The following is a 15,321-nucleotide window of genomic DNA, read 5'->3' as shown; positions in this document are numbered from 1 at the left end:
GGACTATTATACATTGCAAAAAAGCCCAGGATGTCTACTTTCCAACGCCGTTGAGAGCGCGCCAATTGGGCTTCTGTAGCTCCAGAAAATCCACTTCAAGTGCAGGGAGGTTAGAATCCAACAGCATCTGCAGTCCATTTCAGTCTCTGAATCAGATTTTTGCTCAGGTCCCTCAATTTCAGCCAAAAAATACCTGAAATCACAGAAAAACACACAAACTCATAGTAAAGTCCAGAAAAGTGAATTTTAACTAAAAACTAATAAAAATATACTAAAAACTAACTAAATCCTACTAGAAACATACTAAAAACAATGCCAAAAAGCGTACAAATTATCCACTCATCAACGAGTATAAATATTTGTTGCTGATGAGCGGATAATTTATACGCTTTTTGGCATTATTTTTAGTATGCTTTTAGTATGTTTAGTTAGTTTTTTTTAAAAATTTACTTTTCTAGACTTTACTATGAGTTTGTGTGTTTTTCTGTGATTTCAGGTATTTTCTGGCTGAAATTGAGGGACCTGAGCAAAAATCTGATTCAGAGGCTGAAAAAGGCTGCAGATGCTGTTGGATTCTAACCTCCCTGCACTCAAAGTGGATTTTCTGGAGCTACAGAAGCCTAATTGGCGCGCTCTTAATTGCATTGGAAAGTAGACATCTAGGGCTTTCCAGCAATATATAATAGTCCATACTTTGCCCGAGATTTGATGGCCCAAGTAGGCATTCTAAGTCAGCTTCAGAATTCCCAGCGTTAAACGCCGGAACTGGCACAAAAGTGGGAGTTAAACGCCCAAACTGGCACAAAAGCTGGCGTTTAACTCCAAGAAAAGTCTCTACACATAGAGGCTTTAATGCTCAGCCCAAGCACACACCAAGTGGGCCCGGAAGTGGATTTTTACGTCATTTACTCATTTCTGTAAACCCTAGGCTACAAGTTCTCTATAAATAGGACCTTTTGCTATTATCTTGAGAAGCTTTCAATCTTTGGACGTCTAGTTCTTAGATCATGGGGGCTGGCCTCTCAGCCATGCCTAGACCTTGTTCTTATATATTTTCAACGGTGGAGTTTCTACACACCATAGATTAAGGTGTGGAGCTCTGCTGTACCTCGAGTATCAATGCAATTACTACTATTTTCCATTCAATTCAGCTTATTCTTGTTCTAAGATATTCATTCGCACCCAAAAACTTGATGAATACGCGTGCCTGACAACCACTTCCGTTCTACATACAAACAAGGCTTGAGTGGATATCTCTTGGATTCCTTAATCAGAATCTTCGTGGTATAAGCTAGAATCCATTGGCGGCCATTCTTGAGAATCCAGAAGGTCTAAACCTTGTCTGTGGTATTCTGAGTAGGATTCAGGGATTGAATGACTGTGACGAGCTTCAAACTCGCGATTGTGGGGCGTTAGTGACAGACGCAAAAGAATCAGTGGATTCTATTCCGACATGATCGAGAACCGACAGATGAATAGCCGTGCTGTGACAAAGCGCGTTGAACATTTTCACTGAGATGACGGGACTGTAGCCATTGACAACGGTGATGCCCGACATACAGCTTGCCATGGAAAGGAGTAAGAAGGATTGGATGAAGACAGTAGGAAAGCAGAGAGACGGAAGGGACAACGCATCTCCATACGCTTATCTGAAATTCTCACCAATGAATTACATAAGTATCTCTATCTTTATTTTATGTTTTATTTATTTTTTAATCATTAATCCTCCATAACCATTTGAATCCGCCTGACTGAGATTTACAAGATGACCATAGCTTGCTTCATACCAACAATCTCCGTGGGATTGACCCTTACTCACGTAAGGTTTATTACTTGGACGACCTAGTGCACTTGCTGGTTAGTTGTGCGAAGTTGTGATAAAGAGTTGAGATTGCAATTGAGCGTACCATGTTGATGGCGCTATTGATGATCACAATTTTGTGCACCAAGTTTTTGGCGCCGTTGCCGGGGATTGTTCGAGTTTGGACAACTAACGGTTCATCTTGTTGCTTAGATTAGGTATTTTTCTTCAGAATTTTTAAGAATGAATTCTAGAGTTTCAAGGTGATGTTCTTATCATCACAAAAGCTTATTGATTCTCATTAATTTAGCTGTTGAATGTAATGTCCTGCTGAAGCTTGGCTAGCCATGTCTAATCTTTTTAGACTAAAGCTTTAGACTAACATTGCATGATTCTTGGAATTCTTATTAAAAATTTTGAATCTCTTTATTTTCTCTTCCATATAATTTTCGAAAAATCCAAAAAAAAATTATAAAATCTTAAAATCAAAAATATTTTATGTTTCTTGTTTGAGTCTAGTGTCTAATTTTAAGTTTGGTGTCAATTGCATGTCTTTATTCCTCTAAATTTCGAATATTACATGCATTGTGTTCTTCATTGATCTTCAAGTTATTCTTGATGATTTTCTTGATCTGATCTTTAAATTCTCTTGTCTTGAGTGTTTTGTTGTTTCTCATATGCATTCTCAATTTTTTAGTGTCAATAGTATACAAACTTCTAAGTTTGGTGTCTTGCATGCATTGTTTATTTGATCTTAGTGGCATTTTGATTATTTCTCATCATTAAAAATTCAAAATTTTTTTTATTTGTGTCTTTTCAAGTCAATAATACAGAGAATTGAAGATTTAGAACATGCAGCAGAGGAATCACACAGAAAAAGCTGGGCGTTTAAAACGCCCAGTGAGGAAGGAAAACTGGCATTTAAACGCCAGCCAGGGTACCTAGCTGGGCGTTTAACGCCCAAAAGGGTAGCATTTTGGGCGTTAAATGCCAGAATGGATACCATTCTGGGCGTTTAACGCCTGGATGACACAAGAGGGAAGATTCTATTTTTAATTCAATTTTTTTCAAGTTTTCATAATTTTTCAAAATCAAATCTTTTTCAAATCATATCTTTTCAATCATATATTTTCAAAATCAATTTCTTTCCATTTTTCAAAAATACTTGCTAACAATTAATGATTTGATTCAACATTTCAAGTATGTTGCCTTTTCTGTTGAGAAAGATTTAATGTCTGAATCATATCTTTTAAATTTCTTGTTAGCCAAGTCATTAATTTTAAAAATCAAATCTTTTTAAATTGTTTTTCAATCATATCTCTTTAAAACCATAACTTTTCAATCATATCTTTTTAATCACATCTTTTTCAAAATAGTCTTCAATCATATCTTTTTTATTCCTAATTTCAAAATCTTTTTCAAAATCACTTTATTTCTTTCCCAACTTTAATTTTCAAAAATCATCAATCAAATTTTCAAAATTTCTTTTAATTATTTTAAAATCTTTTACTTTAATTTCGAAAATTCTTCCCCTCGTCTCACATCCTTCTATTTATGGACTAACACTCCTCCTCAATGCACAATTCGAACTCTATCCCTCTTGATAAGTTTGAATTCTTCTACCTCCTCCTTCTATTCTTCTTTTCCTCTGACACCTCAAGGAATCTCTATCCTGTGACATAGAGGATTCCATACTTTCTTGTTCTCTTCTCTTTCATATGAGCAGGAGCAAGGACAAAAGCATTCTTGTTGAGGCTGATCCTGAACCTGAAAGGACCTTAAAGTGGAAGCTAAGAGAAGCTAAAGCACTACTCTATGGAGAGGACCTAACAAAAATCTTCATATAAGAAGAAGACATGGCAGCCGAAAACAACAACAATGCCAACAATGCAAGGAAAGTGCTTGGTGACTTTACTGCACCTACTCCCGACTTCTATGGGAGAAGCATCTCTATCCCTGCCATTGGAGCAAAAAATTTTGAGCTTAAGCCTCAATTAGTTTCTCTAATGCAACATAACTGTAAGTTTCATGGACTTCCATTGGAAGATCCTCATCAGTTTTTAGCTGAATTCTTGCAAATCTGTGACACTGTTAAGACCAATGGGGTTGACCCTGAGGTCTACAGACTTATGCTATTCCCTTTTGCTGTAAGAGACAGAGCTAGGATATGGTTGGACTCACAACCTAAGGAAAGCCTGAACTCTTGGGAAAAGCTAGTCAATGCCTTCTTGGCAAAGTTCTTTCCACCTCAAAAACTGAGTAAGCTTAGAGTGGAAGTCCAAACCTTCAGACAGAAGGAAGGTGAATCCCTCTATGAAGCTTGGAAAAGATACAAGCAGTTGATCAGAAGGTGTCCTTCTGGCATGCTTTCAGAATGGAACATCATATGCATATTCTATGATGGTCTGTCTGAACTGTCCAAGATGTCATTGGACAATTCTGCAGGTGGATCTCTTCATCTGAAGAAGACGCCTGAAGAAGCTCAGGAACTCATTGAAATGGTTGCAAATAACCAATTTATGTACACCTCTGAGAGAAATCCTATGAATAATGGGACAAATCAGAAGAAATGAGTTCTTGAGATTGATACTCTGAATGCCATATTGGTTCAGAACAAAATATTGACTCAGTAAGTCAATATGATTTCTCAAAGTCTGTCTGAAATGTAAGCTGCACCAAGCAGTACTAAGGACGCTTCATCTGAAGAAGAAGCTTATGATCCTAAGAACCCATCAATGGAAGAGGTGAATTACATGGGAGAACCCTATGGAAACACCTATAATCCTTCATGGAGAAATCATCCAAATCTCTCATGGAAGGATCAACAGAGACCTCAACAAGGTTTCAACAACAATAATGGTGGAAGAAACAGGTTTAGCAATGGCAAGCCTTTTCCATCATCCTCTCAGCAACAGACAGAGAATTCTAAGCAGAGCCACTCTGACTTAGCAACCATGGTCTCTGATCTAATCAAAACCACTCAAAGTTTCATGACTGAAACAAGGTCCTCCATTAGAAACTTGGAGGAACAAGTCGGTCAGCTGAGTAAGAAAGTTACTGAACTCCCTCCTAGTACTCTTCCAAGCAATACAGAAGAGAAATCAAAAGGAGAGTGTAAGGCCATCAACATGGCCGAATTTGGAGAGGAGGAAGAGGCAGTGATCGCCACTGAGGAAGACCTTAATGGACATCCACTGGCCTCCAATGAGTTCCCTAATGAGGAACCATGGGAATCTGAGGCTCACACTGAGACCATAGAGATTCCATTGGATTTACTTCTGCCATTCATGAGCTCTGATGAGTATTCTTCCTTTGAAGAGGATGAAGATGTCACTGAAGAGCAAGTTGCTAAGTACCTTGGAGCAATCATGAAGTTAAATGCCAAGTTATTTGGTAATGAGACTTGGGAGGATGAACCCCATTTCCTCACTAAAGAACTAGATGACTTAACTAGGCAGAGATTACCTCAAAAGAGACAGGATCCTGGAAAGTACTCGATACCTTGTACCATAGGCACCATAACCTTTAAGAAGGCTCTGTGTGACTTAGGGTCAAGTATAAACCTCATGCCTCTCTCTGTAATGGAGAAGCTAGGGATCCTTGAGGTACAAGCTGCAAGAATCTCATTGGAGATGGCAGACAATTCAAAGAAACAGGCTTATGGACTTGTAGAGGATGTCTTGGTAAGGGTTGATGACCACTACATCCCTGCTGATTTCATCATCCTTGGCAGACCCTTCCTAGCCACAGCAAAGGCTGTGATTGATGTTGACAGAGGAAAATTGATCATTCAAGTGAATGAGGACTCCCTTGTGTTTAAGGCTCAAGGATATCTCCCTGTAACCATGGAGAGGAAGCATAAAGAGCTTCTCTCAATACAGAGTCAAACAGAACCCCCACAATCAAACTCTAAGTTTGGTGTTGGGAGGCTACAACCAAACTTTAAGTTTGGTGTTGAACCCCCACATTCAAACTCTAAGTTTGGTGTTGGGAGGTTCCAACATTGCTCTGAGTATCTTTGAGGCTCCATGAGAGCCCACTGTCAAGCTACTGACATTAAAGAAGCGCTTGTTGGGAGGCAACCCAATGTTATATTTATCTATTTTCCATTGTTATTTTATGTTTTCTATAGGTTGATGATCATGTGAAGTCACAAAATCAATTGAAAAAGCAAAAACAAAATGAAAAACAGAAAGAAAAACAGCACACCCTAGAGGAAAACTTGCTGGCGTTTAAACGCTAGTGAAGACAGCAAAATGGGCGTTTAACGCCCAGTCTAGCACCATTCTGGGCATTTAACGCCAGAAAGGGGCACCAGACTGGCGTTTAACGCCAGAAAAGGGCAAGAAGCTGGCGTTAAATGCCAGAAATGGGCAGCAGCCCGGCGTTTAACGCCGAGATTGGCAGAAAGGGCATTTTACACGCCACTTGGTGCAGGGATGAGCTATCCTTGACACCTCAGGATCTGTGGACCCACAGGATCCCCACCTACCCCACCCCTCTCTCTCTTCTTCACCCACTCACCAATCACCTCAACACCTCTTCCCCAAAAATCCCTCACCTATCAAATCCCACCATTCTCTTCACCACTCACATCCATCTTTCATAAAACCCCACCTACCTCACCATTCAAATTCAAACCACTTTTCCTCCCAAACCCACCCATAATGGCCGAACCATACCCCTCTCTCCACCCCTATATAAACCCATCTTCACCCCCTCATTTTCACACATCATACACACTACTTCTCCCCCTTGGCCGAATCACTCCCACTTCTCCATCTCCTCCATTTTCTTCTTCTTCTCCGTCCTTCCTTCTTCTTTTGCTCGAGGATGAGCAAACCTTCTAAGTTTGGTGTAGTAAAAGTGTTGCTTTTTGTTTTTCCATAACCATTTATGGCACCTAAGGCCGGAGAAACCTCTAGAAAGAGGAAAGGGAAGGCAAAAGCCTCCACCTCTGAGTCATGGGAGATGGAGAGATTCATCTCAAGGGTGCATCAAGACCACTTCTATGAAGTTGTGGCCAAGAAGAAGGTGATCCCCGAGGTCCCTTTTCAAACTCAAAAAAGGTCAACTTTAATCAAAGGTTGGACCAAGTCCTCATGGATATCTGTATGGAAGGAGCTTAATGCAAACAGGAGATCCCACTCAAAGACATGAGCATGAGGAAATTCCTTTTCATGAAATCCCTGAGATTCCTCAAGGGATGCACTTTCCTCCACAAAACTATTGGGAGCAAATTAACACCTCCCTAGGAGAATTAAGTTCCAACATGGGACAACTAAGGGTGGAGCACCAAGAACATTCCATCCTCCTCCATGAAATTAAAGAAGACCAAAGAGTCATGAGAGAGGACAACAAAGGCAAGGAAGAGACATTGAGGAGCTCAAGCACTCCATAAGATCTTCAAGAGGAAGAACAAGCCGCCATCACTAAGGTGGACCCGTTCTTTAATCTCCTTGTTCTTTATTTTTCTGTTTTTCAAATTTTTATACTTATGTTTATCTATGTTTGTGTCTTATTACATGATCATTAGTGTCTTAGTGTCTATGCCTTAAAGTTATGAATGTCCTATGAATCCATCACCTTTCTTAAATGAAAAATGTTCTTAATTGAAAAAGAGAAGAATTGCATGAATTTCGAATTTTATAACAGATTAATTATTTTGATGTGGTGGCAATACTTTCGATTTCTGAATGTATGCTTGAACAGTGCATATGTCTTTTGAATTTGTTGTTCATGAATGTTAAAATTGTTGGCTCTTGAAAGAATGATGAAAAAGGAGACATGTTACTGAGGATCTAAAAAATCATAAAAATAATTATTGAAGCAAGAAAAAGTAGTGAATTCAAAAAAAAAAGAGCAAGCAGAAAAAGCCAATAGCCCTTTAAACCAAAAGGCAAGGATAATAAAAAGGATCCAAGGCTTTGAGCATCAGTGGATAGGAGGGCCTACAGGAATAACATCCTGGCCTAAGCGGCTAAACCAAGCTATCCCTAACCATGTGCTTGTGGCGTGAAGGTGTCAAGTGAAAACTTAAGACTGAGCGGTTAAAGTCGTGATCCAAAGCAAAAAGAGTGTGCTTAAGAACCCTGGACACCTCTAATTGGGGACTCTAGCAAAGCTGAGTCACAATCTAAAAAGGTTCACCCAGTTATGTGTCTGTGGCATGGATGTATCCGGTGGTGATACTGGAAAACAGAGTGCTTTGGGCCACGGCAAAGACTCATAAAGTAGCTATGTTCAAGAATCATCATACTTAACTAGGAGAATCAATAACATTATCCGGATTCTGAGTTCCTATAGAAGCCAATCATTCTGAACTTCAAAGGATAAAGTGAGATGCCAAAACTGTTCAGAGGCAACAAGCTAAAAGCCCCGCTCATCTAATTAATACTGATCTTCATAGATATTTTTGGAATTCATTGTATATTCTCTTCTTTTTATCCTATTTGATTTTCAGTTGCTTGAGGACAAGCAACAATTTAAGTTTGGTGTTGTGATGAACGGATAATTTATACGCTTTTGGCATTATTTTTAGTATGCTTTTAGTATGTTTTAGTTAGTTTTTATTTAAAATTCACTATTCTGGCTTTTACTATGAGTTTGTGTGTTTTTATGTGATTTCAGGTATTTTCTGGCTGAAATTGAGGGACTTGAGCAAAAATCTGATTCAGAAGCTGAAAAGGGCTGCAGATGCTGTTGGATTCTGACCTCCCTGCACTCGAAGTGGATCTTCTGGAGCTACAGAAGCCCAATTGGCGCGCTCTCAATTGCGTTGAAAAGTAGACATCCAGGGATTTTTAGCAATATATAATAGTTCATACTTTGTCCGAGATTTGATGGCCCAAGCAGGCGTTCCAAGTCAGCTTCAGAATTCCCGGCGTTAAACGCCGGAACTGGCACAAAAGTGGGAGTTAAACACCCAAACTGGCACAAAAGCTGGCGTTTAACTCCAAGAAAAGTCTCTACACATGGAAGCTTCAATGCTCAGCCCAAGCACACACCAAGTGGGCCCGAAAGTGGATTTTTACGTCATTTACTCATTTTTGTAAACCCTAGGCTACTAGTTCTCTATAAATAGGACCTTTTGCTATTATCTTGAGAAGCTTTCAATCTTTGGACATCTAGTTCTTAGATCATGGGGGCTGGCCTCTCGGTCATGCCTAGACCTTGTTCTTATGTATTTTCAACGTTGGAGTTTCTACACACCATAGATTAAGGTGTGGAGCTCTGCTGTACCTCGAGTATCAATGCAATTACTACTATTTTCCATTCAATTCAGCTTATTCTTGTTCTAAGATATTCATTCGCACCCAAGAACTTGATGAATGTGATGATTATGTGACGCTCATCATCATTCTCACTTATGAACGCGTGCCTGACAACCACTTCCGTTTTACATGCAAACAAGGCTTGAGTGGATATCTCTTGGATTCCTTAATCAGAATCTTCGTGGTATAAGCTAGAATCCATTGGCGGCCATTCTTGAGAATCCAGAAGGTCTAAACCTTGTCTGTGGTATTCTGAGTAGGATTCAGGAACTGAATGACTGTGACGAGCTTCAAACTCGCGATTGTGGGGCGTTAGTGACAGACGCAAAAGAATCACTGGATTCTATTCCGACATGATCGAGAACCGACAGATGAATAGCCGTGCTGTGACAGAGCGCGTTGAACATTTTCACTGAGAGGACGGGACTGTAGCCATTGACAACGGTGATGCCCAACATACAGCTTGCCATGGAAAGGAGTAAGAAGGATTTGATGAAGACAGTAGGAAAGCAGAGAGACGGAAGGGACAAAGCATCTCCATACGCTTATCAGAAATTCTCACCAATGAATTACATAAGTATCTCTATCTTTATTTTATGTTTTATTTATCTTTTAATCATTAATCCTCCATAACCATTTGAATCCGCCTGACTGAGATTTACAAGATGACCATAGCTTGCTTCATACCAACAATCTCCGTGGGATCGACCCTTACTCACGTAAGGTTTATTACTTGGACGACCTAGTGCACTTGCTGGTTAGTTGTGCAAAGTTGTGATAAAGAGTTGAGATTACAATTGAGCGTACCATGTTGATGGCACCATTGATGATCACAATTTCGTGCAGCAGTTGCTAGCAACCAATTCAATAAGCTCAATAGTCTCCTCTGGTGTCTTCTTCTTGTGCAATGAATCTCCTGCAGAATTATTTAGGCACATCTTGGACATTTCACCCAAGCCTTCATAAAAGATGTCTAGTTGAGTCCATTTGGAGAGCATGTCCGGAGGGCATTGCCTAGTCAGTAGCTTGTATCTCTCCCAAGCTTCATACAGAGTCTTACCATCCTTCTGCCTGAAGGTCTGAACCTCTATCCTAAGCTTAGTCAGCTTCTTTGGTGGAAAAAAATTTGTGAGAAACTCAGTAACCACCTTGTTCCAAGTATCCAGACTTTTCTTGGGTTGGGAATCTTGCCATAGCTTTGCTCCATCCCTCAGAGCAAACAGAAAGAGCATGAATTTATACACATCTGGGTTTACTCCATTTGTCTTCACAGTATCACAAATTTGCAGAAAACTAGAAATAAACTGATTTGGGTCTTCGTGGGAGAGACCATGATACTGGCAGTTTTGTTGCACCAGAGTGACCAGTTGAGGCTTCAACTCAAAGTTGTTCGCAGCAATAGAAGGCACCACGATGCTTTTTCCATAAAGATCTGCAGTAGGAGATGAGTAAGAGCCAAGCACTCTCCTTTGTTGCTCATTCCCATTCGGATTTGCCGCATTGGCATTCTCAGTATTAGTCAGATCCATAGTGGATTCTGCAACCTTGTAAAGTCTTGCTTGTTGTAAACGCCGCCTGAAAGTCCTTTCAGGTTCAGGATCAAAGTCTAAGAGATGTTCTTTGTCTCTGTTCCTGCGCATAAACAAACAGAAAACAAGAAAGAATGGGAATCTCTACGTTAGAGTGAAGAGAATTTCCAGTGAGGTAACCTGTGTAAAGAAATAAAATACTAAATAAAATAAATAATAAATAGGTAACACCAAACTTAATTTCAGAAATTAAGAAAGATATTAGTGCTATTTATTTTAAAAAGATTTTTTTTCGAAAACTTTTTAAAAAAATAGATTTTAATAAAATTAAAAATAAAACGCCTAATCTAAGCAATCAAACAATTGATAGTTGTTAATCACTATCAATCCCCGGCAACAGCGCTAAAAACTTGGTGCGGTATTTTATAACCCACAACTAACCGGCAAAGTGCACCGGGTCATACCAAGTAATACCTTATATGAGTAAGGGTCGATCCCATGAGGATTGATGGATCAAGCAACAATAGTGTTTGATAGGATTAACTTAGTTAGGCAAGCAGAAAATGGTTTTGAGATATTCAAAGAGCATTAAACAGCAAATTTGGAATATTAAAGACAGGCAGATAAATAAGTTGAGAATAGAGTATTGAGAAAGCAGTTAAGGTTTCAGAGTTATCTATTTTCTGAATTAACTTTTATGACTGATTAATTTAATCATGCAAGATTTAATTTCATGGCAAACTATATGTGACTAGACCCTAATTCCTTAGACCTTCCTAGTCTCCTCTAAAATTCATTAATTGCCAATTCCTTGGTCAATTAATTCCAATTAGAGGGTGATGATCAATTTCTAGTTTGTATGCCAAAAGAATCCTAATTATCCACAAATAAGGAAATTATATGTCACGTATTCCGTTAAATACAAACAATTAAAAATTCAGTATAATATGTTTTCAAGCTGTTGTTCAAGTAAAGAGCTTTTCCAAGTTTTACAAGAACTCAATGAGAACATGGGTCATACTTCCGTTCAACCCATATTCATAAAAAAAAGAATGAAAACAATTATTGAAATATAAATCAAGACATGAATTAAATTAAAAAGATCAAACGAATCAATCCATGAAAGTAGACAGAGCTCCTAACCTTAACAATGAAGGATTAGTTGCTCATGGTTCAGAGAAGAAAAATAAGGGTTCTGGTCAATATCTCTCTTGTCTAAATGTACAGAGTTCCTATTTATAACTAATCCTAATAAATCTTAAAATCTAATTCTCTAAAATTAAAATTAATATCTTTTCCTAAAAATTAAGATTTGAATTTAAATTTGAATTAATTAACAAGTCTTCAACTGATGGGTGGGGACCACTTGATTTGTCCATTCTGCAGCTTCGAATCTGTATTTTCGGGGCTGAAAACTGAGTCAAAATGTGGCCCAAAATCCACGCCAGCGATTTCTGCAAATTCTGCAGATTGCGCACGTCACACGTACGCGTCAGTCACGCGTACGCGTCGCTGGTCTTCTTCGCAAGTCACGCGGACGCGTTGGTCACGCGGCCGCGTCGCTGAGCAAATCTTCAATTCACGCGTATGCATCAGTCACGCATACGCGTCGCCATGGATACTTCTAGATCATGCACACGTGTCAGGCACGCGTACGCGTTGCTCCTCGCAGCCATCTCCTTTGATTCTTGTGCTGCAGAAACTTTGTCAAATTTTGCCGAATGCTACCTAAAATAAATAAAATTGCCCAAAACTCAAAATAGCATCCATAGTGGCTAAAATATAATTAATTCTTAATTAAACTCAACAATTTAAGTACGAATTCACTAGGAAAAGATAGACAAGATGCTCATGCATCAGGTAGCTTCTTCCAGTTGTTCTAATACAAAATCGTGCTACTCACTGTCCACCGAAATTTCTAATATCTCCTTCATGTTATGTTCTTCATTAGATTGCCCATATGAAGCCATGGGGGTTCCTTGAGTATCCGAACGTCGGGAAGGTAACCGATTTATCGCTTGGTCCAGTTGGCGAAGGGTTGCATTAAGTTTTTCCACCGTTTCCTTGAAATGATCCCTTGATTCTTGTTGTGCTCGGCTATCATAAGTAGGATCATAGTGCTCTTGGATTGATGGATATGGAGATGGTGAATATTGAGGTGGTGGCTCTAAGTATGGCTCATAAGGTGGTTGGTATGGTGGATATGGGTTAGGGTCATATGGAGATGAATGGCTGAAAGGGGCTTGTGAGTTTGGTGGTTCAAAGGCATGTTGTGGAGGTGGTTCATAATCATAGGGTGGGGCTTGTTGGTAACTACCAGGGGGTCCACCATATCTATCTTCTTAGTACGCACCTCGAAATGGCTCTTGACCATGGTAAATTGGTGGAGGTTGGTTGTCACGAAGGGGTCCACCATAACTATTGTCTTAGCATGCATTGTAGAATGGTCGTCGTTCATGGTACTTTGGAAGGTGTTGTCGCCGAAAGGGTTGATCAGATCCTCGTGGCTCCTTCCATCTTTGATTGCTTTGACCTTGATGCATGTTCCTGTTATAGCTTCCATTCCTTTCAACAAAATTTGAACCAAACACATAGCGACAGGGGTGAGAATTCATAGTAGTGAGAGAAAATAAAAACAAAAACTAACAAAAAGAAAATGTTTTGAAAAAGATATGATTTTTGAAAAAAGATGAGATAAGATAAAAATTTAAAAAAATATTTACAATAACCAATAATAAGGCACACGTTTGCAATTTTCCGGCAACGGCGCCATTTTGACGATCGGATTTCATGTCGGTAAGGAAATTCACAAATATAATTGCGTTGTAAGTATAGCTTCTAAACCAACAGAAAATCCTTTCGTACAAACGTTTGGTTGTCACAAGTAACAAAACCCAATAAAATTTATAACCGAAGTATTTAAACCTCGGGTCGTCGTCTCAAGGAATTGCAGGGAAGTATGATTTATTATTGGTTATGAAAAACAGTATTTTTGGGTTTTTAAAAGGTTTGAACAAGAGAAATAAATTACAGTAATTAATAAATCAATAACTAATAAAACTCTTGACAATGTATGAAAACTGGAAGTCCTATCCTAGTTATCCTTATCAATGGTGATGAGAATTATATTTTTGCTCCCACTAAGTCAACCTCTAACTATGAAGGTAAGTCAAGTGGATAAATCAATTTAACACCTAAAGTCCTAGTCAACTCCTGAGGAAAGAATAGAGTTATAGGAATCTAAATCAATCAGCAAAGATATCAATTATCAATCACGATGAGTTTGACAACTCAAGAGTCACCAATCAATCAATTAAAGCCAAGAATATAAAAAGCTAAGTAAAAATCATAAATATGAAATATCTCAAATTAAATAGAAAATCAATCTAAACATAAAGAGTTTATAAACCAAATTGAGAAAATAAACAAAAGGAACATTGAACCTGTGATTGAAGAAGATGAAATCCTAATCCTAATCCTAAGAGAGAGGAGAGAGCCTCTCTCTCTCTAAAACTACATCTAAAAACTAAAGTTGTGTGTATGATCTGATATCTTGAGTCTCTGCATATTCCCTGACTTTAATCTGTGTTTTTGGGCCGAAATCTGGGTCAAAACGCGGCCCAAAATCGTCTCCAGCGTTTCCTGAGTTTTCTGCAGATCGCGCATGTCACACGTATACGTCAGTCACGCGTACACGTCATTCGGCGATTTTCCTCTCCACACGTACACATCGTCCACGCGATCGCGTCACTCGTGCAGCTTCCAATCCACGCGTTCGCGTCAGGCACGCGAGCGCGTCACTGCAATTTCCTCCATTTCGCGCAGTCGCGTGAGCCATGCGCCCGCGTCACTTCTCGCTGGTCATCTCCTCAATTTCTTGTGTTCCTTCCATTTTTGCAAGCATCCTCTCCATTCTCTAAGCCATTTCTGCCATATGAAGACTGAAACACTTAACACACAGATCACGGCATCGAATGGTATAAAGGAGAATAAAAATATACAATTAAAAAATCTTTAGGAAGCAAGTTTTCAATCATAAAACAGTTTTGGAAAGGAATTGTAAATACGTGCAAATCCTATGAATAAGTGGGCAAGAATTTGATAAAAGCCACTCAATTAAACACAATATAAACCATAAAATAGTGGTTTATCAATTATCATAGTCTAAAACAACTTAGATATGTGTTTTTAACACACATTAAGCTAATACGTTTTATCTTTATTTTTTAGTTAAAATTTTAACTCATAAATTTTCCTGCCTGGATGATTTATATTCTAACATAAAATTGAGCATTTTAAAATGATTTATATGAATAATAAAAAATTACTTTTGTATATTTGATTTTTGTTAAGGAAAATTATGTAATATTAATTGTTTTTAAGTTTATATATATAAAAATTATATCAACTTAATTATTATAGTGCCTCACTGCCTCTTTGACCACTTGTAATGGATTAATTTTGAATATTTTACTCGATGCATTTATTCGGAGAGAAATTACTAATATGCTTTTTAATCTCTTCTTGCATGAGATACAAGATATCAAAAACATTCTCAACTAAAAATCAAAGCCTTTTATTCACTTTGAACATATCCAAGAAATATCGATATTTGTCCTACACAGTAATTTCCTTTTTCCGCATATGATAATTGTACTATGTACAGTGTTTGCGTGTAAAAGTCTCCCAAAAATAGTATTTGGATTTGTACTTCTTG

General features: G+C 38.5%; 1 non-coding gene across 1 annotated transcript; it reads right to left on the bottom strand.

The window, feature by feature from the left end:
- Positions 1-4,062: 4,062 nt before the first annotated feature.
- LOC130938459 (small nucleolar RNA R71) lies at positions 4,063-4,166 on the bottom strand. The gene has a single exon (XR_009069623.1). It is a non-coding gene; the product is annotated as a small nucleolar RNA R71 (small nucleolar RNA).
- Positions 4,167-15,321: the final 11,155 nt, after the last annotated feature.

Source organism: Arachis stenosperma, chromosome 6, assembly GCF_014773155.1.
Source record: "Arachis stenosperma cultivar V10309 chromosome 6, arast.V10309.gnm1.PFL2, whole genome shotgun sequence".
Classification (NCBI taxonomy): domain Eukaryota; kingdom Viridiplantae; phylum Streptophyta; class Magnoliopsida; order Fabales; family Fabaceae; genus Arachis; species Arachis stenosperma.
The sequence above is the reverse complement of the archived record's forward strand: the minus strand, read 5'-3'. Positions and strand labels throughout refer to the sequence as shown.